Source organism: Leptonychotes weddellii, chromosome 7, assembly GCF_054177405.1.
Source record: "Leptonychotes weddellii isolate Sample4059 chromosome 7, ASM5417740v2, whole genome shotgun sequence".
NCBI classification, from domain to species: domain Eukaryota; kingdom Metazoa; phylum Chordata; class Mammalia; order Carnivora; family Phocidae; genus Leptonychotes; species Leptonychotes weddellii.
This window is the reverse complement of record NC_138375.1, coordinates 61,799,541-61,826,789: the sequence shown is the minus strand read 5'-3', so window position 1 is coordinate 61,826,789 and position 27,249 is coordinate 61,799,541. Positions and strand designations below refer to the sequence as shown.

General features: G+C 39.0%; 1 protein-coding gene across 1 annotated transcript in view; it reads left to right on the top strand.

The window, feature by feature from the left end:
* Positions 1-14,347: 14,347 nt before the first annotated feature.
* CAMK4 (calcium/calmodulin dependent protein kinase IV) overlaps positions 14,348-27,249 on the top strand; it is an 85,681-nt gene continuing 72,779 nt past the window's right edge. Inside the window, exon 1 of the mRNA XM_081826467.1 lies at positions 14,348-14,369. The gene's annotated coding sequence lies outside the window, so the exon portion shown is untranslated. The remainder of the gene's footprint in view (positions 14,370-27,249) is intronic.

Sequence of the window (27,249 nt, the reverse complement as noted above, 5' to 3'; positions counted from 1 at the left end):
ACCCATGGAGGCATGGTCTCTCCGGTGAGGATGAAGTACCCATGCACCACAGCCATCACCAGCTGCTGACTGCACTAAACACCTGACCAGGTGAGGGTCCCAGCAGCTATAGACAGCTGGGGATACATTGTAGGGTCACATAATGGTCAGACATTCAGGGACAGGACCAGACCAGCCAGGCAGCACAAAATCAGAGACCAGCCCAGTGCATGGATCTATTCCTTCTCTGAATCCTGACAGTCCTGGAGAGTATCAGAGAGGGTGTTATCTATTCTAGAGAAATCATTAACTCCTTGTCTTACACTACATGTATTTAGGTGTGTGCAAAATGGGCGTGCAGGTCCTAGCAAGAACAGAAGCAGGAAAAGGAACAAAAAGCAAGTCTTTATGCATTCCTTCAGTTTCCCTATCTCAGCACTAAAAGGGAAAGTTGCAGTTTGTTAATTTCTAATAGAAATTAGAATTAGGACATTGCTGATACCCAGGTCTGTAATAACTCAGGTGTGACCTCAGTGGTCAATAGTGGTTAATAAACGTAAGAAATTGGTATTAAAACCTCTGTGAGCTTAACCAAAGTAGTGAAGCTCTTATCCCAATCTTCATAAAGGGTGAAGGAAGGCATTTAAATATAAATGCAAACAGATATCAGTTCCCCTCTTTGATTACCCTCAAATAAGATTATATTGGATATAGTTTAAGATTTTGATGAAGTTGTCTTTCACTTTTAGAAGAAAAGGGGAACTACACCATATTCAAATTTATTAGACGTATTTTCCTTAGTAGGACTGACACTCTCATAAATCTCAATATTTCTAAATTTAGTTTGTTTCAGTTACAGTAATTTTTATGGGAAAACACAGAAAATTGAAAATAGAACAGTAGGAAATACCTTACTTTTTACAAAATCCTTTCAGGAAAGGCATTGTACATCTACAACGGGCCAGGAGATTTCACATATATTTTCGTTTCCTCCTTACAACAATAATACTGTAGATAGCAGTTATTGTCTCTTATCTATGAAGAAATCGAAATAGGGGCACCTGGGTGCCTCAGTCATTGGGCGTCTGCCTTTGGCTCGGGTCATGATCCCAGGATCCTGGGATCGGGCCCCTCATCGGGCTCCTTGCTCGGCGGGGGGCCTGCTTCTCCCTCTCCCACTCGCCCTGCTTGTGCTCCCTCTCTCGCTGTGTCTCTCTCTGTCAAATAAAATCTTAAAAAAAAAAAAAAAAGGAAGAAAGAAATAATCCTCAGACAGGATAAATGATTTTATCAAGGACTCTAAATGGCAGAACCAGAATTCAAGTTGAATTTTAAAATAAAGTACAAACATGGATGTTCATTACAGAGTGATTTATGTTAGTAACAAATTTTAAGAAATCCTAAGTAATGATAAAAATGGTCATTGATGACACTGGGGCATTAAGAAGCTGTTTTACATTCTGCTTGTGAATGTTATGTATCCATAAAATGTTATGGTATTTTTCACAAAAATAGTAAGAAACAAAACTATCTCTCCATATTTGAAGTATGTAAAGAAACACTCAGAGTTTAAAAAGTTGAAAGAAAATGAAACAAAATGCTAATGATTACAGTGGTGGGTATGTTCCTCATTCTTATGTTTTATATTTCACATTTTTTTAATGTGGCTATGATACTTCTCTAAAACTTTTCCAGCCCTGGCAACATGCCCCCGAAAAGAGAATTTGGGAGGCTGACATTCCATTCCTTTTTTATCACAGGATATCAGCTTCTTTTTTGCAAGAATCTGACTGTGCTGGTGTTGACTTGCCCTTATCAGGGAATCTGGGGGAGTAGGGACCCAGCAAAGCTTTCCTCTTGAACTGTCCCCCAGCAGGCACAGAGACAAAGCAGAGAATTTGCCGTCACATCCCTCTACTTTTCTGTGTCCCGAGGACCTCCCAGCTCCTCCTTCGGGAGTGCATAGTGCACTCCAGCTCGCATGGCTACCAGTTTCTGATTTTCATCATTTCCTCTTCTTTTAATGTTTTCTCTCATTGTGTTTAATACAAAGCATTGATCACACAAATAAAGGCAAGGTGTGCTGTTTGAAGAACAGGCCTCCTTTTGGCAGCTTGTAGAGCTCTATATCCTATGATGGGGGAGAGGAGCAGACATGGAACATCACTATCTGCTGCAGTGGATTTAGAAAGTCAGTGACTCCACCAAAGCTTTTATTATTATTTCTTACTTCTTGAAACATTACTCATTTACCTTGGGAGCAAGTACCCATGAAGGCCCTAGATTGGGTACTTTGCTCTGCCAGTAAGATAGGCATTCTCCACTCCATTAGTATCAATAACACGACAAAAATGTCATATAGATCCAAATGACAAGAGAACCGACTAACCAATTCTAATCTCAACTAACCAAAGCTGTGAAACCAGGGATCTTTTCTTTGAAGCACCCATCTCTTGTATTCAAACACTAGCTTCATCCTTCCTTCATTCATTCATTCAGCAGATTATTATATACCAGGCATTGGTAAATAATGCTGGGGATACTGATGTGTAGAAAATGGACAAAACCCTTGGTGTCATAGGGCTTGTGTTCTGGTACTATATGTTGGCTAAGTGAATTTAAATTAAAAAAAAAAGAAAAATCAAATAATGAATTAGTAATTAAATGATAACATAGGTATTTGTAAATGTTATGAAGAGATTAGAGTGATATGATTCATGGTGTATGTATAAATGTGTATGTATGTGTAGTCACTTTTGATGGAGTATCTAGGGAAGGCCTCTCAAGTACTCTCTGAGAAGTCAGAAGGTCTTGTGAAAGAGGAAGCAGCAAGTGCGAAGGGTTTAGAGTCTGGTCTAGTGGTTGAAGGGACTGTGTAGAGAGAAAAATGACATCAGATCAAAAGGGTAAGGCCAAGCCATCCAGAATTTTATGGTCAATGGTAAAGAATTTGCATTTATTCTAAGCACAGTGGATACCAATAAAGGCATTTAAGTTGGAGAGTAACATAACCTTATTTACATTTTTTTTTTTTTAAAGATTTTATTTATTTATTCATGAGAGACAGAGAGAGAGAGAGGCAGAGGGAGAAGCAGGCTCCCAAGGAGCAGGGAGCCCGATGCGGGACTCGATCCCAGGACGCTGGGATCATGACCTGAGCCGAAGGCAGACGCTTTAACCATCTGAGCCACCCAGGCGCCCACCTTATTTACATTTTAAAGACATCACTCTGGCTTCCATGCAGAGGGAATGATTATAAAGGGTAAGAATCCAAGCAGAGAGATTAGTTAGGAAGTATTTCAATACTTCTGCAGCCTTTAAAGTAGAAGAAAAATCAGACCAGAATGGTGACATGGAATAATCAATTTTATCTGAGAATGGAGTGATCAAATATATCAAATGCTGCTGACAGGATAAGATGAGTAGTTTGGCTCCAAGTGCTCCTCCAAGGAGGCCACTGATATTTTTCTATAAGAGGTTTGGAGGAGTTCTTGGGATGAAGCCAGACTGGGCTGCACTGACAAATAAAAAGGGGTGGGTGGAGGAAGTGGAGAAAGAAGGCAGAGACAACTCTGGAGGGTTTTTCTGTGGAGGGAAGCAGAGAAATGCTTTGAAAACAGGTAGAGAGGTAAGGCACTGAGGGATTAGGTCTTTTTAAGGATAAGAGGTATTAAATCAGGGTTACCCCCATATATTCTTAATCCCAGGGAGAGATACAAAGATGCAAGAATGGGAAAAGAGCTAGTGAAAGATGTAAAGTCCTTTCTACTTTATATATGGTGTTTCTCCATTCTTCTTTCTCTCTGTTAAGCCAAATCTGTTTCTAGTGAGAGTCTAGAATGAGCCAAATCTTTCGTATAAACTTTGTTTAGCTTGTCATCTCTCCCAGGAATATTTTAAGCCTGTTTCATTCACTGTAAAATAAAAGACTGTTCCTTCTGAAAGAATTTCTGGCATCTGTGAGCAGAAAGGCTTAGATTTTAGAATGTGGAAATGAGGGAGCAGAGGTACCTCCCTTGAAGGAGGCTGCCCTGTTCTGAATCTACCTGGTTTGATATAAAATCTTTCCTTCTGGTTTGAACTTCACAGAGACATTCTTGTCTTGCCTAAACTCTGTTCCAATCCTTGGGCTCCTCCCCCATTGGAAAGCTCTACTTTTCTCCTTTTTGCCCTGCCAGTGTCTTAAGAGTCTGTAGGGAGTAGGAGGTGGCTATTAACAGAACTATCAGAAAATGAGTTTCACAGTTTTCAAAAGCAAGCTTATTTGATTGACATGCCTTATTAGAGTTTGTCTTCCCATACTGATGAGAACAGGGTTGGTGTTATGCTAGTTAGTGTTAAATGTAAAATAAGATATTGGTTCCTCTTAATATCTCCTTCCTGTCCCACCCCACCATGTCCAATGCTCATCACTGCCTCCACCTCTGAACCATCACCTCCACTGTGCAGCTGCCCCTTCCATTCTCCTCTCTACTGGGTCCAAACTCACACTGAAAGATCTGGGAGAAGAACATTCAAGACAGAAGACTATCTAGCACAAAGTGAAAAGGCCCAGAAATGGAAAAGATTTTGGCTTCTTCAGAGATTAACTAGATGATTAGAGAGCTAGAATGAAAGAGGACAGCTGGTAGGTAAGTTCAGAACAATGGACAGGGCCAAAATGTTATTAGCATCTTTCTGAACCTGCTCCTCCAGTCTTTCCCACCTCAATAAATGGCAATTTTATGCTTCCCGTTTCTGAAGCTGAAAAACTTGTAGTCAATTTTTATATTTTTCTTTCTCTTACATCTCATAGCCAGTTCATCTGTAAATACTATTTTCTCTTCCTTAAAAATATCCATCTGCTTCATACCTCTATCATCACTACCAAACTTCCATAATCTCTCACTGGAACAACTGCTCTAACTTGTTATTGCATGTCCCTGCTTTTACTCTTTCCATTATCCTCATCTCTGTAAAATTCAGAGCATCATTGTTTCTTCTTCTTCTCCTTCTTCTTCTTTCTTCTTCTTTCTTCTTCTTCTTTTTTTAAGAGAGGGAGAGGAGTGGGGCAGAAGAAGAGGGAGAAGAAAATCTCAAGCAGGCTTCACACTGTGTGGAGCCTGATGTGAGGCTCAATCTTACAACCCTGAGATCATGACCTGAACCAAAACCAAAAGTCAGGTGCTTAACTGGCTGAGCCACCCAGGCTCCCCTCAGAGTATCCTTTCAAAACTTAACTAATATCATGTCATTCCTTTCTCAGAACCTTCCAGTTGTGTCTGACCTCTCTCATACTAAAATACCAAGTTCTTACCTGGGTGACATGGCTCTTTATGACCTGACTCCTGGTCATGAGGAGCCTCCGTCATCATCTACTACTTTCCTCCTCTGTCACTTTGCTTTGGCTAAACTGGCCTCCTTGCTGTCACTCATAGCTGAGGGCCTTTGTGTTTGCTGTTACTGTGTCTGAAACACTCCTCTCTCAAATCCAAATGGCTGTGTACCATGTTGCTTTGTCAGAGAGACCTTTCATAACTGTCCATTTCAAACAGCACCCTTCACCACCCCACATCTTTTACCTTTTTTTTTCCTTCCTTAGTATTTATCAACTTTGGACCTTTTATTTATTTACTTCTTTTTTTTTTTTATCTTCACTAAAACATAAGCTTCTTAGGACATAAAATTCCTAGGAAGTTTATCTGTTTTGTTCACTCCTGTATCCTCATGCCTAGAATAACATCTGCATGTAGTGGGTGTTCAAAAATATTTGTAGAATAAATGGATGAAATTAATTGGATACAGATGTATATAGATTGATAGATTGGATGATGACAAGATCGTATTCTCTTTGTATTGTTTATACCTTCTCAGTGGATTAGAAGCAAGGCTGTGATAGGAGAGTTAAGGGAGGAGGGAGTATTGGATGTTAAAGGAGAGAAAGTGTAAAGTGTTCTGTTGCAAAATGGGGAGCTGAGGGTCCCTTGAGATTTGGGGTCATAAATTAAAAATGGGACCAGTCAACTGTTGTACATTTTGTTCCAGACACTTCAGTTAAGACACAGACATGGAGTAAAAGAAGAGTAGAATTTAACCAATTTAAGGGTTTCACCTGGCAAGTCCAACAGATGAAGATAAGAGCAAAGGAGTTGGGGGACTATGCAATCACTGCTTATCTTAATGGACCATGGAATCTATTAAGAACTGAAAAGATAGGAGGTATAAAGCAGAGAGTGTGAGGTTTCAAATCAATATTTTTGAAGTGGTGTAATTGATGGTAATGATAAAGCCTGGGATATTACCATGGGAATGGGTTACTAAGGGAGAGTGGAGGAAGAAATTGTTGGAATTGAAGAAATGGCAAAGAAACTAGAGTCAAAGATGTTGACAGGATCATTCACATGAAAGTTGAAGTTGTTAAGAATGATGACAGGATCAGTGGTTGAGATAAAGTTGCTGAAACATGCTAAAATCTTCAGAATAGGATGAATAACAAGGAGATAGGAAGATGACTAAAACAAAAAAAGGTTTCAAGTCATGTTGCCTGATGGCAGACATTTCAAAACAGCTGAGATTTTAGGGGGACAGGGAGGAGAAATGGTTTAGATATAGCAATGGGGAACAAGAAGGACACCTATCGTTCCAGGCCCTGTGGTACATTTCCTATTGGGATTAAAATAAGACCCTGCTTGAGAAGACAATGAAAAAAGTAAGGTATCATGAGATGTCCAGGTTTCCATTAGGTCAAAAATATAAAGGGAAGAATCACACTTGGTAAAAATTACAGTTACTGAAGATACCAGCCTCAGTATTTTTATCTGTAGACCACATTGGATTTTTGCATGTTCAAACAGCAGTTCTTAGCTTTTAAATCCTTGTAGGCTAGAACTGTCATTCTTGAATTTAACAAAGTACCAGCTGTCAAGTCTCTTCACCAAGCATGTTAGTGCCAACATATACTCGTTGATATGTCAGAAAACAGGATGCTAAATTAAGCAGAAGCTGTGCAGAAGAGAATTGTTGTGAAAATTTAAAGACACTTGTCTGCTTATTTATTTATTCACTAATAATTTGTATTTTGCCTTTTTCCACAAAGTGTTTGAAGAGCACAGTTCTGTAGTTCACATCATATTCTCCGGTCATTGCTCAAACCACAAATGAGCCTAAGAAGCCAGAGAAAGAATAAAGAGACAAACAAGACTTATGGTCTCAGTCCCCACAAAGAACATGAGATGAGGCTGAGTGTTTGATGTGGAAATGCCACTGTACTTGACTGAATCCTAGAAGTAGAGCGGTAGTCTCTACTCACACAGCTTACCCCAACCCACCAAGAATATTTAAAATCCCAGAGTCCAGATCTAGGCCACATCTGAGATGCCCAAGTGGCTCAAGTCCACCAGAAATCTGGTGTTAAAAAATCCTCTTCTTCTCCTCAATTCCTTTACCACTTCTGCTTCTATCCATCATTCCCACAGTGCAGAAACTGGTTTCCTTTTCTTTCCCTAAGTCCTCATTATTTCTTCTTCACATATCTTTCAATCCTTTCTCCCTTCTTTTCTGCAACCTTCTCAGCCCCAGCATGGGAGTATATCTGCTGTATATCTTAATGAAGGATCCATGTTGGATTAACTCTCTTCCAGTGATGGAGGCTTTTTCTCTGATGTTGCTCTAGAATTATGCCTTTTACCCATTTCTTTTTCTCCCCCCATGGAGAAAGATAGTAAAATTGGGATTTCTTTCGATGTAAAGGAATCTGGAGTTCTGTGGAGTTTTAAAACCATACACATCTGTATACTAACCACTTTTATTAAATTGTTGTATTAATTTTTTTCTTATGTACAATCTTCAAAAGGTATGTTTTATATTGAAAGTATTTCAAAAGCCATTAAAATTGGATGTTTCAAAGGTGATTTCATGGCAATGAAAAGGAGGTATTTTTTGAATATTTAGGGCAATTTAAATAGAGGAGCTAAAAGAGTTTTTAAGAAAAACCCCAAGTGCCCAATCCATTTCAAATTGACAACTAGAACAATAAAACAATATAAGTGGAAGACAAAGTTCTTAATAATCTGATTAGCGGTAAAATGCAGTAAACTAAGGAGGCAGGACTGTAATTCCATGGTTGTCAATCTGGCTTACGTTATGATAGGTAAAAAACTTAAGAAGGCACTGTGACTGGACAAACTCCTTTGGGCTTCTTCAGATTCCTTCTGTCTACCAGTTGTCCGGACCCGGGAGAGCTTCACTGCCCACTGTCCACAGCATGCAGTTAGGCCAGCCAGACACACAGCTGAAACTTCTGGCCCTTCTAGCCACTTCTAGATTTGAATGAGATATAACACCTCATGAGAAGGAGTATGGCATCACAACTGCTGAAGAGACTGGATAGGCAACCTAAAAGTCTGGAAGAGTTACCACCGTAGGGCCAGATTTCCACCTGTGGGCAACAGGAGGAGTAGGTTCCAAGGTAGGTGAATTCTCCCTCTTTCCTATGAACTTCTTCAAGGCACGATGGCCTGGTACAGCTCCTCTGGACAAGCACTCTGTGCCAGGTGGATGCAGCTGCCCAAATGACCTACTGTTTCTTTACAACTCATTATGACACAGTGGCCAGTGTGCTGGCTGCACTGTGTCACCTCTTACCTTGTTGGACTTCCCTGTGTCCCTGCTCTAACTGCACCTTCCAAATAAAACACCAGCATGTTGATACTTGCCTCACATTTGTTTGCTGGGGGACCTGGGCTAAAATACATCCCCTAACTTAGAATTTTAGTAATATACATTATATATTTTATAATTGTGAATTGTTAGTAATAAAAAAACTACCATTCTTCAAGGTATTTTGTAAATAGTGAAGGTAATTTTATGGGTTTCAATTTTGTAATATTTATTTGTTAAAACCATCTGTTGGTGCTTCTGAAGATGCTAATTATAGTAGCACTTGGAAGCTAATTCCAGGTCGCAGTGATGACTGTTCAGATAGCTGCCCAATGACTTTTGTGGTAGGCTTGACAGTTATTTTCTAGAAAAGCATCACTGATGCTGAGTGGTAAGATAAGGGCTCAGTCTCTCTCCTGGTCTTCCCAGGGGCTTGGAGGGGGAAGTCAGAGTGGGCATGAAACTAATTTCTGGAACAAGAGGAATATAGGAAGGATGTGAGATGATATGACAGTGAAGAGGCACACCTGTGTGACCTTCAAGATGTGATACCTGTGGAGGAACCACTCCCCAAAGCAGGACCACCTAGGAACTCTGAGACTTTGTTTCAAAAAGATAGCAAATGGCCCTCAGTTTATCTCTCTGGGAAAGATTTTCTGACCTCAGTCTTGTCTTGTCCTGGCATATCACTCGTTTATCTGTCCATTTCTCTTTTGTCAGTTTCTCCCTTTCAACTCTACCTGCTCTTGGTTTCTTTGGTTGGCATCACTCTGACTTGTAGTCCAGCTTTTGTCAGTCCATTTATTCTCTTTGGTTTTTCATGCCCCATTTTTCTCTAAGATCCCTCTTCTAAGATTCTTACCTGCTTCTCCCTTGTCAGCCTCCTCTGAAGTCATGACCTGCACCTCATTCAACTGGGACTCCAGCATTCATTGAAGGGAAGAGAGAGGAGACTGTGTTCACATTTTTTCTTTCATTTAATTATTACTAAATTTTTGTTCTTTTCTGTCTGCTTTCTATTTTAAATTGTATGACATTAAATATTCTGGAGTAGTAGTTCCCAAGCTTTTGGGCTTTAGGAGCCCTTTATCCTCTTCAAATTATTAAGAATTCCAAATAGTTATACACATTTACTACATTAGAGATTAGAACAGAATTTTTAAAAGTACTTATTAATTAAAAACATAATAATAAACCCATTACATTTTAACATAAATAGTATTTTTGTGAAAAGTAACTAGATTTTCTAAAATTAGAAAATACCTAGAGAAGGGCGCCTGGGTGGCTCAGTTGGTTAAGCGACTGCCTTCGGCTCAGGTCATGATCCTGGAGTCCCGGGATCGAGTCCCACATCAGGCTCCCTGCTCAGCAGGGGGTCTGCTTCTCCCTCTGCCCTCTTCCCTCTCATGCTCTCTGTCTCTCATTCTCTCTCTCAAATAAATAAATAAAATCTTTAAAAAAATAAAAAATAAATAAATAAATAAATAAAAAGATTAGAAAATACCTAGAGAAGAGTAGCATTATTAAAAAATCTCTTTGCTGTCTGGCTTAATAGAAGACAGTTTGAAAGAAAAAAGAGAAGACAGTTTGATTCTCACCTGCTTCTGCATTCAATTTGTTGTTTTATTTCAAGTATAGATAAAAATCTAGCCTCACTCAAATATGCAACTGAAAAAGGGGATAGCCTCACTTATGACCTGAAAGAATCTCAGGGGCCCTAAAGTGTTCTCCCGTAACACTTTGAGAACCACTGATCTGGAGTACACTGGAAAAATAATTTTCCTTTTAAAAATTGTTTTTAAAGAGAAATTCATTCTGAATTCAAAACAAATAACTATATTAGAAGATTGCTTGTCCAGATAATCTGGTGTGTTCTGAGTATTTCCAGAGTTCAGATAAATTAACTCTCAAGGAACTAAAATATAATAAAAAATTTTAAAAAGTCATCCCAATATGTAATATATGGGACATAACATGGTAAAAAATAAATTTACTTAAAATGTGTATTTGTATTAGAAAAGCTTTTGTTTAATATAAATATATGAAAAAATTAAAGGATCCCACTGATTTTTTTTATATTGATTAGAAATATATGAAAACAAGAGGGAAACTTTATATTGCATAAACTCTAAAAGTGTAGTGAAAAAAATAAATTTGAATACTAACAGTCTTTTTTACTATTTAAAAAAAATTTTATTATTGAAGTATAGTTGACATACAATGTTACATTAGTTTTGAATGCTAACAGTCTTAAATAAGAAAAGCTTAGGTTCTTTTTTTTTATTAAAAATTTTTAAAGCATTATGCAATAATGAAAAATAGGTTTATTTTGTAATAGTGAGGAAATCCTTATTAACCTGAAGAGAAGATTGTGATAAAAACAATTTGTATCCACTGCATGATTCCTCTTATATGAGACATCTAAAATAGTCCAACTCATAGAAGTAAACAATAAAATCATGGTTACCAGTGGATGAGTGAGGGGAAGATGGGGAGTTGTTCAAGGGGTATAAAGTTACAGTTATACAGTGTGAGTAAGTGCCAGATATCTGTTGTACGACATAATGCCTATAGTTAACAAAAAAGCCTTGTGCGTTTAAATATTTGTTAAGAGGGTAGATGTCATTTGAAGTGTTCTTATCACAAACACTCACACACACACACACACGTGCAACACAAAAGGACACAAGAAACTTTTGGAGGTTATGTTGATTTACCTTGTGGTGATGATAATACAAGCATATATGTATGTCCAAACTGACCAAATTATATACATTAATTATGTGTGTTTTGGGGGGGTACCAATTATACCTCAATAAAGCAGGAAATATAATAAAAATAATAATTAAAAAATAAAGATAATCTGTGTCCAAATTTTCTTCATAAACATCTGCAGAAACTGAACTAGAGCGTGAGGCAAGAACTCTTTGGAAGAGCTCTGTCAGTGTCATCTGCCTGTTCTAGCAATGCCTCTCTTTTTCAAAGATCTTTCATTTGATACAAGTAGAGTATTAAAAATGGTCACTGGTAGTGGCAGACTCTGTCCTCTTTTGCTCTCACAATTTCAGAGAAAAAGAGAATACCTCTTTCTTGATTATGTGAGCAAAAGTTCTGGGGAGGGCCCTGATTGGGACGACTTGGGTCTGGCGGATATCCCTGACCCAATCACGGTGGCCCAGGAAGAGGATTCTGATTGATTCGGCTGGGATATGTGCCCACCTCTGTGTGAGAAAGGCGGGTGAAGTGATTGATAGCTCCAGTGGGTTTGGGACAGGGATTCATAACAGAAAAGAAGAGGAGGAGGAGACAGGTTGAGATGAACTTGTGCCTTAGTGGTGAGAGCAGTGATTTTTGAAATAGGGCCATGCAAGAGGTTTGACAAGTTGTGCCCCACATTTGGAACTAGTTCTACTTTATGTCTGGAGCAGAGAAGAAAGACATACAACTGAAAAGGGGCGGGGGTCGGAAAGAGACGCAAAAAAGCTTAAGAATGAGCCTCTCTGCCAATTACCTGATTGACCCAGGTGATTACTGCCATTTCTGATTCTCTGCTACAGTTAAGGCATTTCTAAGGTGGGAGTTTCTTTCAGTTTCTCTCTTTCATTTTGCCTTCTAGGTGGACAAAAAAATTGTAAGAACTGAGATAGGAGTTCTTCTTCGCCTCTCACATCCAAACATTGTAAGTGGTTTTTAATCTACTATTTCAAATAATCTTCAAAGTTGTAGACTGGCATTTTTGTTCTTTGCTGCCAGTGCTGATAATGAGAAGGGGATACTTCCACCACTAATAGGTAGCCACTGTGGTCTACCTCCTGTCCTCATGTGATCACATTTTTCATTTCTTTAGCTGAATAAATCTTAAAAATAATACCACTCGAATGAGTTTCAAAATGGAACAAGTTTCAGTAATATTTACCATCTTTGTTTTCATGCATAAAAGGATAACTAAAAATTGAAGAGTTTTGTTTCACTCTAATAAAACACGGGCTTTTCCCTTTTGTGTGCCTATCTTATTAATATGCCATTGCTGAAAAAGCCTGTGAAGAAAATGCATTGCTTTCCAAAGTCATTTCAGTCTCCTTTGAGAGAGTATCTACTTCAGAAACAATGTGAGGATTCAAATAAATGATGTACTTGAATGGGAAAAATAAAATGTCCTCAGAATCTCTGCTCTAGGCTATGTCCAGACAAAGGAGCTGAGGGAAAGGTCTGGCAAAAGCTTTCTTGAGCCAATGAAGTGAAAAGAACAAAATCATTTTCCAGGCCATAACTTGAATTGAGCCAACTACTTAAAGAAAATATTTTACTCATTTCTTTGAGAAAGTTGTGGTGTCCAGGAGGATGACTAACCTGCAGTGCTTAGTTAGGCTCCAAGCAAAGTGCTTAAAACTTAACATATGGGTTAGCAATGTAGGCAGCTGTAAGTAACAGAAAACTTGAATACGGTAGTCTAAACAAATATTTTCTTTATGTTATAATCAGAAGGCAGACAGTTGCTAGCATTGGTTCAGCTCCTCAGTGATGCCATTCAGGACCTAGACATCTTCCACCCTCATGCTTTTCCTTCATGGTCCTAAATGGCTGCTCCACAGTCTTCACAAGTCTTCAAGTCTACTCTAGAGAGAGAATTGGAAGGGCCTCACCAACAGAGTATGAAGAGAAGAGGAGAGGCTTTTCCAGAACTTACAGCTGCAGCAAAATTCTCTTCAGATTTTATTGGCCAGAGCTGGCCACAAGATCATCACTCCTCACTGCACAGAGACTGGAAAATTGGGGAACAGAATTATCATAAATGGCTTAGACCAATCATGATCCATAATTTGAGGCTAGGCACCTTGCTTCCCTAAACAAAATCTGTTTGCAGTAAAGTAGGGGGAAGGAGCTTTGGGTAAGCAATAAACAAAATTTACCGCATACAATCACCGCTTTTACATTATCCACCTTTTTCTTTCAGTGAAAAGCCAGTGTGAAATTTTCCTCAAATGTAGATCAGCCCTGGTCAGTAGATTCTCCGATATATTGAGGGAAATATCCAAATTTGGATGGATTATCTGAATGTGATGTAAACCCATAGTCAATCAAATCAATGCCATCCCTACTTTTCTGAGGATCCCTTTATCCACCAGCAACTTTTTCGCTGTTGAGAGATATCCTTTCTGTACAGACAGACTTTTTTGAAGAAGAAGAAGAAAATGTTTTTATTAATCACAACATGAAATTGACATGACAGACTTTAACCTGGTCCCGTTTGGCCTCAGATCCCAATTCCAAGTTCGCTTTCAGGAGAAAGAGGCATTTGCATCACTAGGAACCATGATGCTTTCAAATGGTTCAAGTTTTGTTTGCTTGCTTTTGTTTTTTAATTCTGGAGCAATTCAGAAATTGTGATGTTCTGGCAAAATTTAGAAAGTGTTTCTAAGTATCTTTCAGCTTTCAGCTGTCAAAAGAAAAAATATAAAAACTCAAAAGGACCTTTAAGGAAATGAGGTAACCGATAAAAACAACCAGAGAGTGACAGATGGCTTCTTGTTACCAGAATGTGGTACCTTTATTGACAATGATCCAATGTATTACTATTACAGAGAGTGTTATTTTAGTCATAGCATTAGCTTTTTCCTAGAAAGTTGAAAATAAGGAATTTATGATTTATTTTTTAATATCTTTCCCCAGATAAAACTTAAAGAGATATTTGAAACCCCTACAGAAATCAGTCTGGTCCTAGAACTGGTCACGGGAGGAGAACTGTTTGACAGGTGAGTTGGTCCTAGAAATCTAACCAGAGAGAGGTTTTGCTTCCAGGCACCAAAAAGTATCAAAGGGAAATTTCTCCTGATGATTTTCATAATGGCACATCATGCCACTTGATAAATTCTACTAAAATAAATCATAAGAGGAGTACAGAATGGAGAGAGAGTGTTATTTGCTATGATGTGGGTAGGTGAAAATTTGCCTTGCTTAGTGAGTAAAAAATGGAACACTGTAATATCGGTTTACTTTTGCAAACATTTACTTTCCCAATAAAAACAGATTTCTAAAGTCATTCTAAATTTAAACTAAATGGTAGCATTTATGAGACTATTTCATGAGAAAATATTTGATGAATATGCCTGAAAATCTGATACAGCATAGTATAGGCAAACAATATGTAAAAGAGACAAAACCTTTAAGTTTTAAGCACAGCCCTTTGCTGTGCTCATCAGGGTAATCAAAAAAGAATGGAATTCTTTTCCATTCTGGCTCAGTTGGTTAGGCGAATGGATGAAATATTCAGATTTAATGGAAGACATCTAAAGAATGGCAGATAGCCAGTAAAGCACTCAATCACTTACAAACTCTTAGCAGTCTTAGATCATAGACTTTTCCCCCCTCAAATGTTGTTGTCCACATATCTGTTGCCATATCTGAGATGAACTTGGTTTCTGCATTAGGTTACTTAATTCTATAGTTATGTTTAAAATTATATCAAGCCTAAAATATATCCTGCATTATTAGGGCGCCTGGGTGGCTCAGTTGGTTAGGCGACTGCCTTCGGCTCAGGTCATGATCCCGGAGTCCTGGGATCGAGTCCCACATCAGGCTCCTGGCTCGGTGGGGAGCCTGCTTCTCCCTCTGACCCTATCCTCTCTCATGCTGTTTCTCTCCCTCTGTCAAATAAATAAATAAACAAAATCTTTAAAAAAAAAAAAAAGAATGGAATTGGAAGAAGACAAAGTGACTAAGTAGGTACATATTAGAAATGGTTAGAAGTTGTTCACTGATACAGAGTTCTTGTTGGTTAAGAATGGTTTAAGAGGGAAGTAGGGTGCAGAGAGAAGACAAGAGAAAGATTGAGGGAACTGCTGATAAAGCCTGAGTGCCTCTAGCGCAGTCAATTCTCAGTAAATGTTTGCTGAATGAATGAGCAACCAGTATAATGAATGGACTCTGAGGAGAAAGAGATCTTGCAGGGGATAGGGTTAGAATTTGTCAGGAAAGGAGCACTCCTACCCTTCCTCCCCATCCCAACTCTACCTGGTTCAGTTTGCTGCCTGCTTCAAGAGCTTCCAAAGGTATTCATGTTGGTTTTCAAAGGTTCTGTCTGTTTTTAATGTTCCCCAGTGCAGATTTGGATCTTCAGATTGCAAGGAGTAAAATGGTCCAGTTTGATTGGAGCTACATACGTATCTTCAACAGATATATGATTTTTCTCATATATACATTGAAGTTTTCTTAGAACAAGTTATGTGAATTATAAGGCTTTAAAAATTATAACATTTTAACTCTATCCATACTTTACAAGTAAATGAATCAACTTTGGGAAGTGAGTATCAGTAGCCTGAAGACATACACTTCTTGTGGCAGTTGGCTGATAGTCATCTGGATTCATGGTTCTAGATCCTGACTTAAAGGGCAAATACTTAACCTAGAGTTAAGTTCTCTGAAACTCAGAACAAATTTGAAGTGATTCTCTGCTGCTGACGAAGCTGAGACACTGACCCACCAGAAGAATAATCTTGTTCTAAGATCATCATGTTCCCTTGTGCTTAGTGAAGACTCTTCTGGCCTAATTTACTTGAATCTTACCAGAATTGGCCAGAAATGGCTTCTTTTTCCACACCTCTATAGCTCACTCTTTCATAGACATATTTCTTCTTTAGGCACATTAACAGAGTCAATTTAGTTAGATCCTGCTGCCTTTGGAGCCATGAGGTCTCTCTAAAGAGAACTAACATATTTCTCTGCTAATTATGGTCTATCTGAGAGAAATACCATGTTCTTCAATTGTAAATAACTGCAGGACAGGAATGTCACACTAAAGCCATCATCTACCAATAGCACTTACTATTTACCTACTTACCTCTATTTGTTCGAATTATTTTGGAAGCAAGTCTCTTTTGGTCCCTCTCCAACCTCTTTTTCGTGAAAAGATTCTGGTTCTCTCATCTTGCAGTCTGGTTGATGTGATGGGATAGAGTTAATTCAGCTCTAGATAAAAATGAAAAACTAAATATTGTTGATAAATTTCATTTACCAAGATAAATGGATGAAATATTCAGATTTAATGGAAGACATCTAAAGAATGGCAGATAGCCAGTAAAGCACTCAATCACTTACAAACTCTTAGCAGTCTTAGATCATAGACTTTTCCCCCCTCAAATGTTGTTGTCCACATATCTGTTGCCATATCTGAGATGAACTTGGTTTCTGCATTAGGTTACTTAATTCTATAGTTATGTTTAAAATTATATCAAGCCTAAAATATATCCTGCATTATTATCCATGTATTGCTTTCTTTCTTGAGAGTTAAAAAGCATAATATGGTCTCTTTTTCCTGTACTTAGGTCAAAACCAAATCCATTTGATTGTGCTGATCAAAATTCATTCTTGTTCTAATGATGATGTTAATAGTTTCTAATGAATGAATTAATGGAGCAATTGATGAAGAAATAATTGTTAGTCTATTATAGTCAAAATGGTTGTATTTTATTTATTTTTTAAAGATTTTTTTTAAAAGATTTTATTTTATTTATTTATTTGAGAGAGAGAGTGAGAGAGCACCAGAGGGAGAAGCAGACTCCCCACCAAGCAGGGAGCCGGATATGGGACTCGATCCCGGGACTCCGGGATCATGACCTGAGCCGAAGGCAGTCACTTAACCAACTGAGCCACCCAGGTGCCCCAAAATGGTTGTATTTTATTGGCAAAAAATCTATTCCATGATGCTTTTAAAAAACTAAGAGTAGTAAAAATCCAAGTGGAATCTGCTGTTTCATGTAAATTGCATAGGACAGTTGATTAAAATTTTTGGAATAAAGTCAGTGATTTTTTGTGTCCAAGAAAATCTCCCCAAAAGCCCTTTACGAAGTTATGATAATCATGGGAAAAAGAAAGCTCTAGAGGTTTTCTGTTTCATTCTTCTCAATCTCAAAATAATTCTTAGAAATTCACTGCATTTTTTTAAGTGGACACAATGTGAGGTTGTTTGCTGGAAGGGTAAGTTTTCAATTTTTTTTTTTTCAGAAAATGATTATATTTGAAAGCAGCTAATTTAGCAGTATCCTTACACTCATCTGATTAAATTTTTGAAGAGGTATTTTTTTCTCCTGATTTTTGTCTGACTCCAGTATCAGAATATATTATGGAGTATCAAAATATATTAAGGATTTTTAAATTGTCTTTTTTCTGTTTTCTCCTTGGGTTTTTGCTTGCCTGATTATGCTTGTTCAAATGCCAAACATTATGTATAAAAGATTTTGGAGTATGAGGCTTTAAATGTTGTAACCTTCCAAAAAAAGCAGGCAGTAAAGGTAAGGAGCAGATCACTTTATTCCAATCAGATTTTGGGTTGACTCAAAGCTGGGCTTCCTGAAGGCAGATCTATTTCTTGTCAACTCTTACTCATAGGGTTTTGCTCTTTAAGGGTTCCAATTTAAGTCAGGAGATTGTTCCAGGGCCCCCTTTCTTGACAGACCCTAAATGCCAACTTCTGTTCCCTCCATCCTGTGAGATGGCCAGAAGCTTTGTTCATCTTCTCAGCCTGTTAGCTACTGATGTCAAGTCAGTAAATGCATCAGTAAATGCCTTTAAAGGGAAAGCAGAGGCATCCGATGTTAGGTTTGCTTTGCTGGGTTTTTCTTCTCTCCTAGATCTTGGCTCCTGAAGCCTTCACTTCCTTGGTAACTCTCTGTTGTCTTCAAAGATATATATATATTTTTTTCAAATATAGTTTTAAGAAACATGCTATTTAGCTTGTTTTCATTGTTGTTTCCTGGAGGCTTGTCTATCCCACTGTTGCTGAGAACAAAAAAACAATATATTTAGTTTTAAAAGCCCTTTCCCAGACGCTAGTATGTTTTCCTCTTTTATATCAACCCTTTGGAGTAAGGAGGATGAAAAAGCATTATCCCCACTTTACAGAGATGGCAGTGAGAATGAGGAAAGGTAAATGATCTTCCCAAATCAGGCAGCCGGACTATCTTCTGGTCTAGCTCTGCTTCCTCATGTGGCCTCACTGTCTTTCTTATTAAATCCAGTTAGTCCCTTTCAAATTATTTCCAAGAGAGTAAACTGTTGTTTATTTTATTTATGGAGAATCCATGATGTATTTGTTGGTCCTATGCAAAGCTCTATATTTACCCCCACTCAATCACTCTTCAGGTGTTTTAAGGTATTATTGTATTTTTTTCAAGAGAATAAGCTGAAGAAATTAAGTCATAAAGTCAGGCTTGACTACAAACTTTTTTTTCAGTTTTTCAAACTGAAAATATTCTTTTTAAAAACTACAAGTGGTCAATAAGCAAGAGAAGTAGTGGTTATGTTTGGAGACTGTGCATTTAGCCTATTAATCACCTGACAGAGTCCTAGTATATCAGTCCTTATAGTCATCTCTACTTCAGCATTTCAGGGCTCTCACCATTGGTGGAAATGGAATTTTCAGGACATCGTCATTAGAAAAAATTCCAGAAACAGAACTTAGGGTTTTATCTTGCCCAGTCTCCATAGAGTTGTGCCACAGTTGGCATTGAGATTAACCAAACTTAGAATACATCTTAATTTATAAAGACTGTTGTGTCAAAAATTGGTCATTGATGTAACTTGTTTAAAGTGAAGATCTATAAAATCTGGTTGTCTAAAAAAGGATAATTAGTCACTATAATGAGGGCCATTTTTGAGTGCCTGTTGGGGTCCTGGCAGTGGCGGGCATTTTACTAACCATGATCATTTAATCCTCACAGCAACACATGTACAAAGTAGGCCTTGATATATGCATTTTACAGACCAAATAACCAGGACCAGAGAGGTCCATTCACTACTGTTAGGTCACTCAGCTTATACTGGGTCTACAGCAATAATTAAATGAGATTGGACTCAAGTGTGTCAGACTCCAAAGCATATGAGTATTCTACCATGTCATGCTGCTGCTATGGGAGCAAATGCTGCAAACACTCGTAATACTTAAAAACAAAACTTCTAAGTAGTAATGTAACATTTTGTCTTACTTGGGTGTTGGCTTAACTTAAATATTAATATGTATATAATTATTTTTCAGCCATTGAAATTTTAAATACATCTTCTCTTTATGCAGTTTTATCTGACTGTATGTGAAGAAAACATACACTTTTATTTGGACTAGATTTATAGTCTTTCTAGATGCTGGGCTATAAAGGGAAGGATCAAGGTGAAGTAGTAGTAGGAGACACAGGATAATTGGAGGCTTGTTAAGTATTTTAAGCTGGCACACTGGGAACACATTAATTTGCTGGTAGGAAGAAGCCCACAAGCTGGAGAGGTAGGAAAATCTGTGTGAGTGGGACTTATATTTGGAACAATATCCCAGGGAACACAGAGGGAATAAGATTTGGAGTCAGATAAAAGGATTTGTTTAAAATAGAAAAAGTTTCTCTCTTCTTCAGAAGCAGAAAGAATCAAGAGACAGAAGGCTCAAAGGACCTAGAGTAGTCACAACAATGTTGTAAAAAAAGAACAAAGTTAGAGGACTTACTGTTGGGGCTGGGATATAATTCTGTTCTACTAACAAACTAGTTAAGTTAGCCTGTTACACTTTCACGGGTGTTGGAAAAATTTATGAGACTCCTGGGTCAGAGATGAAGGACTTGACTACTCACGGCACAGTGAGCATCATGGGCATCAGCAAGTTTGTGTCATTTCCCTTCACCCTGCAAATTCCATGGGGGCAGCACAGCAGGCTTGGGTGGATGCCTGCACATAGAGTGGCTGTGTTCCAGGAGAGAAAATAACTGTACATAAACTGGCAAATGAAGAAACAAAATGTACAATTCCACTCACCCATGAAAAGGGATGTTCCTTCAATATGGATGAACCTCAAAAACATTATGCTAAGTAAAAACAAAGAAACAAATAGGAAAGACTACATATTATATGTCTCCATTTACATGGAATTTCCAGAAGGGTCAAATCTATAGCTACAGAAAGCAAAGCTGTGGTTGCTTAGGGCTGGGAATGGGAGTGTGTTGGGTGAGAGGAGAGTGTAAGAGATTTAAGTAGTTCAGACTTCTTATGCTCTATTTTAACAGTATTGTTGTAGAAGAGAAATTTATCTCCTAACAATGGCTGGGAGACAGTGGACTAGGGCACTTGAGGGAAGAAGTGGTGAAGTTTGTAAGTGGGAATGGGAGAACAGACTAGGGCAAGAATAAGGATTTTTGAGGAACACTGAGGGTCTACTGAGGCTGGAGGTTGTATGTTTTTGGAGAGTCTGGTCTGTGCTATTTTACACTGTTGGCTAAACCTCTCCATATCTTTCATGTAGCCATTGACGTTATCTCTTCTTCCCTTGGATTTTATTCTACCTTTTCAGTTTTCTCCTTTTTTAAAAAAGATTTTATTTATTTATTTGAGAAAGAGAGAGCATGAGCACAAGCAGGGTGAGGCAGACGGAGAAGCAGCCTCCCCACTGAGCAAGGAGCAGGGCTCCATCCCAGGACCCTGGGATCATGACCTGAGCCGAACGCAGATGCTTAACCAACTGAGCCACCACCCAGGCACCCCTAGTTTTCTCCTTCTTAATCTCTTTCCTGAGTTCCTCTTCTTCTTTCCATCCTTTAAATGTCCACCTTTCCTAAAGTTCTTCCTACATTCTCTGTAGGCAAATTGGACACCCTCCTGTGGTTTCAACCGCATTGTTGATTGCTGTCTTAGCAGAGATGAAAACTGTATTTTCAACAATCTGCTAGACATATTCACCTGCACATTCCATAGTCGCCTCTAGATCAGTATGTCCTCAAATGAACTCAGCATTCTTCCCTCCACTCTCAATCTTGCTTCCTCCTTCTACCTCTGAACTGACTTAACATCTGAGCTGGTCAGCATTGAATTCTTCCTCTTCCTCTCACCCTGCCCAGCCCCCTCCCCATAACTCTTTCTCTGAGCAGCCTTCAGATCCATTCTTTCTCCCCTTTCCCACTGCTTGTGCCCTTTGGGGCCTTCACATTCTCTTTCCCATTGCCACAGACTTCTAACTGGTATTCATTTCACTATCTTCTATCCCTCTATGTTTAAAGCACTGATTTGATCAGGTCAGCCCAAAAGTCTACTCCCTAAAAGTCAGTTCTTTTAAGCATGGCAAACAAAACAACTTAGTCTGGCCTCATCGTAGTCTTCTGGCTTCACTACCCACCTTTATTCCCTTTTCACCACTACACTAAGCAGAGCACAGTGCCTTCACCTTCAACGGGCTCCTAGTCTAGAAGAGGGAAAGTAAAAATGGAATATGGACCTGAATACTATTTTTCAATACTACCATCATCTCCCAGAAATGTGTTAGGGCTTAGAGAAGCAACCACAATATCACAAGATAAAAAATAAATAAATGAGGACAAGGAACTAAAGAAATAAAAACAAGAATCAGTACACAAAAGACATATCCTAAGATACTTTGTATTTGCTAGAGGTTGGCCACAGATGTGGTGTAAGTCTTCATGTGGGGATGATACATACTATAATTGGGATATAAACACAATCCTTTGGGCACAAAATCAGGGGGTCTTCTAAGGCAGAAATGGCTTCAGGGAGGAATAGAATCTTTGAGCTGAATTTTAAGTGAGAAATCAAAAATTAGCAGGTAAAGGGTAGAGGGAAGGGTAAAGGGATATCCAAAAGCAGAGCACTTTGGCAGGATTAGAAATGAGTACCTTAGTCTCCATTTTAGAAGCGGTCCTAGACAGAAAGCAAGCAGCTGCTAGATATTTATCAAATGAATGACTGAATAACACTGTGCTCCTGGACAATTTATATTACATCTTTGAGTCAGGCTTTTCATTTACAGTATAAGAGAATTGGGCCAGGGCTCCCTTAGGCCCATTCCCAGGTCTACAGTTTGATTCGACCTCCCCTTTCTCTGGCATTGTCATCTCCCCGACCAGCACGCACAACTCCCTCACTGTCTCCCAACTTTCAAATTTAACAGGAGTCAGTAGTTTTAAGCATTTCTTTTTTTTTTTTTTTTTTGTTTTTTTTTTGTTTTTTTTTTGTTTTTAAAGATTTTATTTATTTATTTGAGACAGAGAGAATGAGAGACAGAGAGCATGAGAGGGAGGAGGGTCAGAGGGAGAAGCAGACTCCCTGCCGAGCAGGGAGCCCGATGCGGGACTCGATCCCGGGACTCCAGGATCATGACCTGAGCCGAAGGCAGTCGCTTAACCAACTGAGCCACCCAGGCGCCCAGTTTTAAGCATTTCTGAAACTATTATTTAAGCATATGAATTTAACACTCTTCTGGAGACCTCGCAGAAAAAGCATCAATATAGACTAAGATGCCATCAATGAAATGTGAAGAGGCAGTGAATGAAGCTTATAAAGGACTGATAGATTTACACAAGGTACAGCAGAATTCACTTTAATATACGTAACAGCGGGGTGATGTACTGGCAGCCCCTAAGACTTGGTTCCCGAGCCTCCTATCTGGGGCTTTTACCCTATGTCACTCGATCCTTCAGTACACATTGTCGTCAGACCAGTGTCTTTCTCCCAAAAACCTACAGTCATCTAATAGCACCTCCATTTGAGAAAAAGCTGTCATTGGTGGGGGGAGCAGTGGGGCTCCTAATTTACATGCCAGGAAGTCGGAGGGCCTCAGGACATGACCAGATTGAGCTCCTCGGCTGCCTCACCGGTGCTACTGCCAGGCTGGAGATGCGCTCAATTCAATTTGCAGCAATTAAGGTGACGGCAACAAATGCACAAAAGTCATATTTTCAAGCAGATCCATGGAGAGAAATAGGCATTGCCTTGCTTCTTCACCCTGCAATTTTAGAATGATGAGAAGGAAAACAGTTCCAACTGTGCGGAAGAGGAGCATGCACACCCACGCAGCCAGCAGTGGCAGCAGAAGGCACCGTCTAGGCCAAAGAAGGCCAGCGGAAGTCAGAGAATCACAGCCTGGAACACGCCCCTGTCATACTGTTCTTCCTTCCCCGATCTGCAGATGTCAGCTAGGCCCATTAGTGACTGAGGGACCTGTGCAAACGAGAGCTCAGGGTAGCTTTTTGGGTCCTGTTGTGATTAAAAAATCCTAGAAGAGATTTTGTTTTTAGCGCCGAGTCTTCTCGCCTAGTTCACAGTGGAATGATGAGAAATTGTGCCACATACAGCAGCAAACTTCATGGCCCTGGGCCTTTGCAAACGATCTTAAGATGCTGGTAACATCTTGACTGTTTTCTTATTATTTTATAGAGCATGAAAAGGAAATTAGTTTGCTAAATCTGAGGAGAAATAGAGCAATAAGTATGTTGAAATATAAAAACCAAAACTATCAAACAAAATTATCCTATTTCTACAGCTCTAAAACCCTTACATTGATTCAATATTTCATTGTTCCTAAAAATTGAAGGCATTAGTATATAGTATATCAAGCTATAAATCCTTGGCTATATGTACATGGCAACTTTTTTTTTTCAATTCCAGCTAAATTTTATGTAGAAATTGTTATGTGTTGCCTCATGAAACATGCTGTATTTTGCTGAATTTGAATCACTTTGATTTTATTCAAAATAAGTTTCTGAAAAGATCATGTTATTACAGTATTATCTAGATACTAACTCTGAATATATTCCCGAGACCAGCAATAACCTTTCTACTTGTTGCATTTTGCTTTGGGAAGCATCTGTATGGCTGCCTTTCCCTCTGGGTCGATAGCCAGTGTTCTTGTAGTGAGCACCACTTCCCAGTCCAGTGCTCTGTTCCCCCATGAGAAGGAACACAGGCAGAGGAGCTGCTCACATGTCCACAGTCTGAAATTTCTCTGGCACCCATTCACTTGGCAGTTAGTATTGATTCTACGAATATTCATTGACTGTCTACTATGAGCAAGGCCTGGAGCTAGGTCCTGTGGCTGATGGAAACAACAATCTAGCAAGAAGGCTAAGAATTTTCCCACAATAACCTGCAGAAGGCATTGGCCAAACACACCTACTGTAGTCATGCCTAAATGAAAAAGATTGCAAGACTTCATTTTCCTTTGCTTGATCACTAATGTCTTCACTTGCAATCTTAGCTGTAGATTATAAACTGCATTTGCAACTTGAGAAGTTCACTGTTACTGATCATCCTAGTCAGCCATAAATGGCCTGGGTGGTAGCTCAACTGATACAATACTTAAAGTTGAATGTTTGAGTTCCAGAAACCTAACTCTGTAACACTCTGATGAACAAATCAACTGGGAACAAAATTCCTTTGAGCAGAAGGAGCCTGGAAGAGGCACGATTAAGTTCTAATTGTAGGGCCAACCTGTGGCAAACAGAACTCATGGGGATGGGGTGGGGAAGGCACCTGCATTCCGTGCTCCTGTCCCACATACCTACTCTAGAAACATTTCTGACAACAGAATTTATAAATCCTTTGGCTGTATAAACCTTAGTATAACATGTATTACATCTATGGTGATATTTTTGTTAATTTTTGTTGGTCTCATCTGGGGCAGGACCCAAATCTTATTATTTTTAAACTTTTTTTTAAAGATTTTATTTATTTGTCAGAGTGAAAGAGCACAGGCAGGCTCCCTGCTGAGCAGGGAGCCCGATGCAGGACTCAATCCCAGGACCCTGGGATCATGGCCTGAGCTGAAGGCAGACACTTAACGGACTGAGCCACCCAGGCATTACCCAAGTCTTACTCTTTACAGATTCAGCAAATGCTGGGCTCACGTTAGACAGAAATAATGATTGACTATCACTACGCCCACCGTACTCTCTAATTCTCACTATAGTGTTGGTCCTTTTTCTTAGAACAATCTCCTTTGTCTCCAGTCCCTGCTCCTCCACACCAATCCCACTCCCAGCCCCCACCCTTTCTGCAACGAGAAAACTTCTATACTCCCTTGAGGTCTGAGCTGAGATATAGCCACCTCTGGAATCCTTTTCCCACCTTGCACAGCCTCCGGAATAGTTCACTGGCCCTCTCTGTGAGCTCTCGGGTCATTTTCTAATGCCTCTACCACAGCATTTAGCACAGTGTGTCGCTTGTTGTCTGTCTGCTTATACCAAGAGAAACCCCATGAGTGCAGAGGTCATGTCTGGTTCACTTCCAAATGCCCAGCACATAACAGTCATTCCATAATATTTACTGAATAGATGAATGAATGGACATATCTGTTAGAATACATCCTTTTTATTAGCTAGATGAAATATTTTACTAATTTAACTTATATTGTGGAAAACTAGTGAGGTTTCTATTAACTATTCTTATACCTACTACTCTTCCCTCTATCCCACCTGAAAATAGGTCCCCCCCAAATTCACCCCTTTATCCAGCCAGTCCCTAGACATTCACATACAAGGTCACGTTCTGAACACAAGCACTCAACTCTATACCCAAATAAAAATGCATAAACATCATATTTAGGCCAAAGCTTGAGAAGTCATAATAAATCAAAATATAGGGAGGAATTTCTAGTGTGTGAAGCACTGCCCCTCTAAGAGGTAGGGATGTTCATAAGAACTCCTGTATTTGAGGGCGCCTGGGTGGCTCAGTTGGTTAAGCGACTGCCTTCGGCTCAGGTCTTGATCCTGGAGTCCCGGGATCGAGTCCCACGTCGGGCTCCCTGCTCAGCGGGGAGTCTGCCTCTCTCTCTGACCCTCCCCCCTCTCATGCTCTCTATCTCATTCTCTCTCTCAAATAAATAAATAAAATCTTTAAAAAAAAAAAAAAGAACTCCTGTATTTGATAGACAAGGAGGATTTCTCATCAGGGAGACTGCACATGGCTGTGCAAGTTGGCTCCATACAACCCCAAGGAGTAGTGCTTACATGGACTAAGCCATGAGGAGCACCCCCCAGAGGGGTACCACAAAGCAGATGTGATAAAGCTCTAGCCTTGGTGAGTGGCCATGGGGAAAATCCACACTGTTTTTTGCAGGCCAGGAAGTAACTGATTTTATCCTCCTCTGGGGAGAACGGGAGGTGGAAAGAAAGTTAACTATTGGCCTTTCCTTTCCACATTCTTTGTAACAACTCCCCTCCTTTAATAGGACTGGAGAGAGCAAAGCTGCTGAGACTGCAGGTGCCACACAGAGAGGAGACACTAATTACATTTGAGTTGGCTGATGGACGTACCACAAAAGCCACATTTAGAACGAAATGCAGAGGATGATGTAATGGTAGCCAAAGTTCTCAACTTCCCTGACACAGTAGTCCTTCTTTTCCTCTTCTCTCATGCTTAATTTTAAAATGTTCAGAAAGTATAGTACAAGTAATTTATTTCAATTAAATGTTTAGTAAGTAGTCTACATAACTTAATCATGAATTGGAAGAATTTGTAGTCTTGAAAGGAAATATTGTATGAAAATTGATTTTCAAGAACTAATTAATAATGATTCCCTGAATGTTGTAACCTACTTTCACATTTTATTTGAAATGTGCTTCATAACAGGTATCCAATAAATAAAAAGGTGAGGAAGGATATTCCATCTTTCATATTTTGAAAAGATGAGTTTGTGTTTCTTGACAGTGTTCTGAATAATTGAATGGAAAAAATAATTGCAATTTTTGCATCAACATAATTTTTTTGAATCTTGATAATTATGGTCATTAAGTATCTTCTTATATATTATTTATTTTATATATGTTTTTTCTGCTTTTCCTCATCATCCATCCCCTATTTTGGAAAGATTTTATAGAT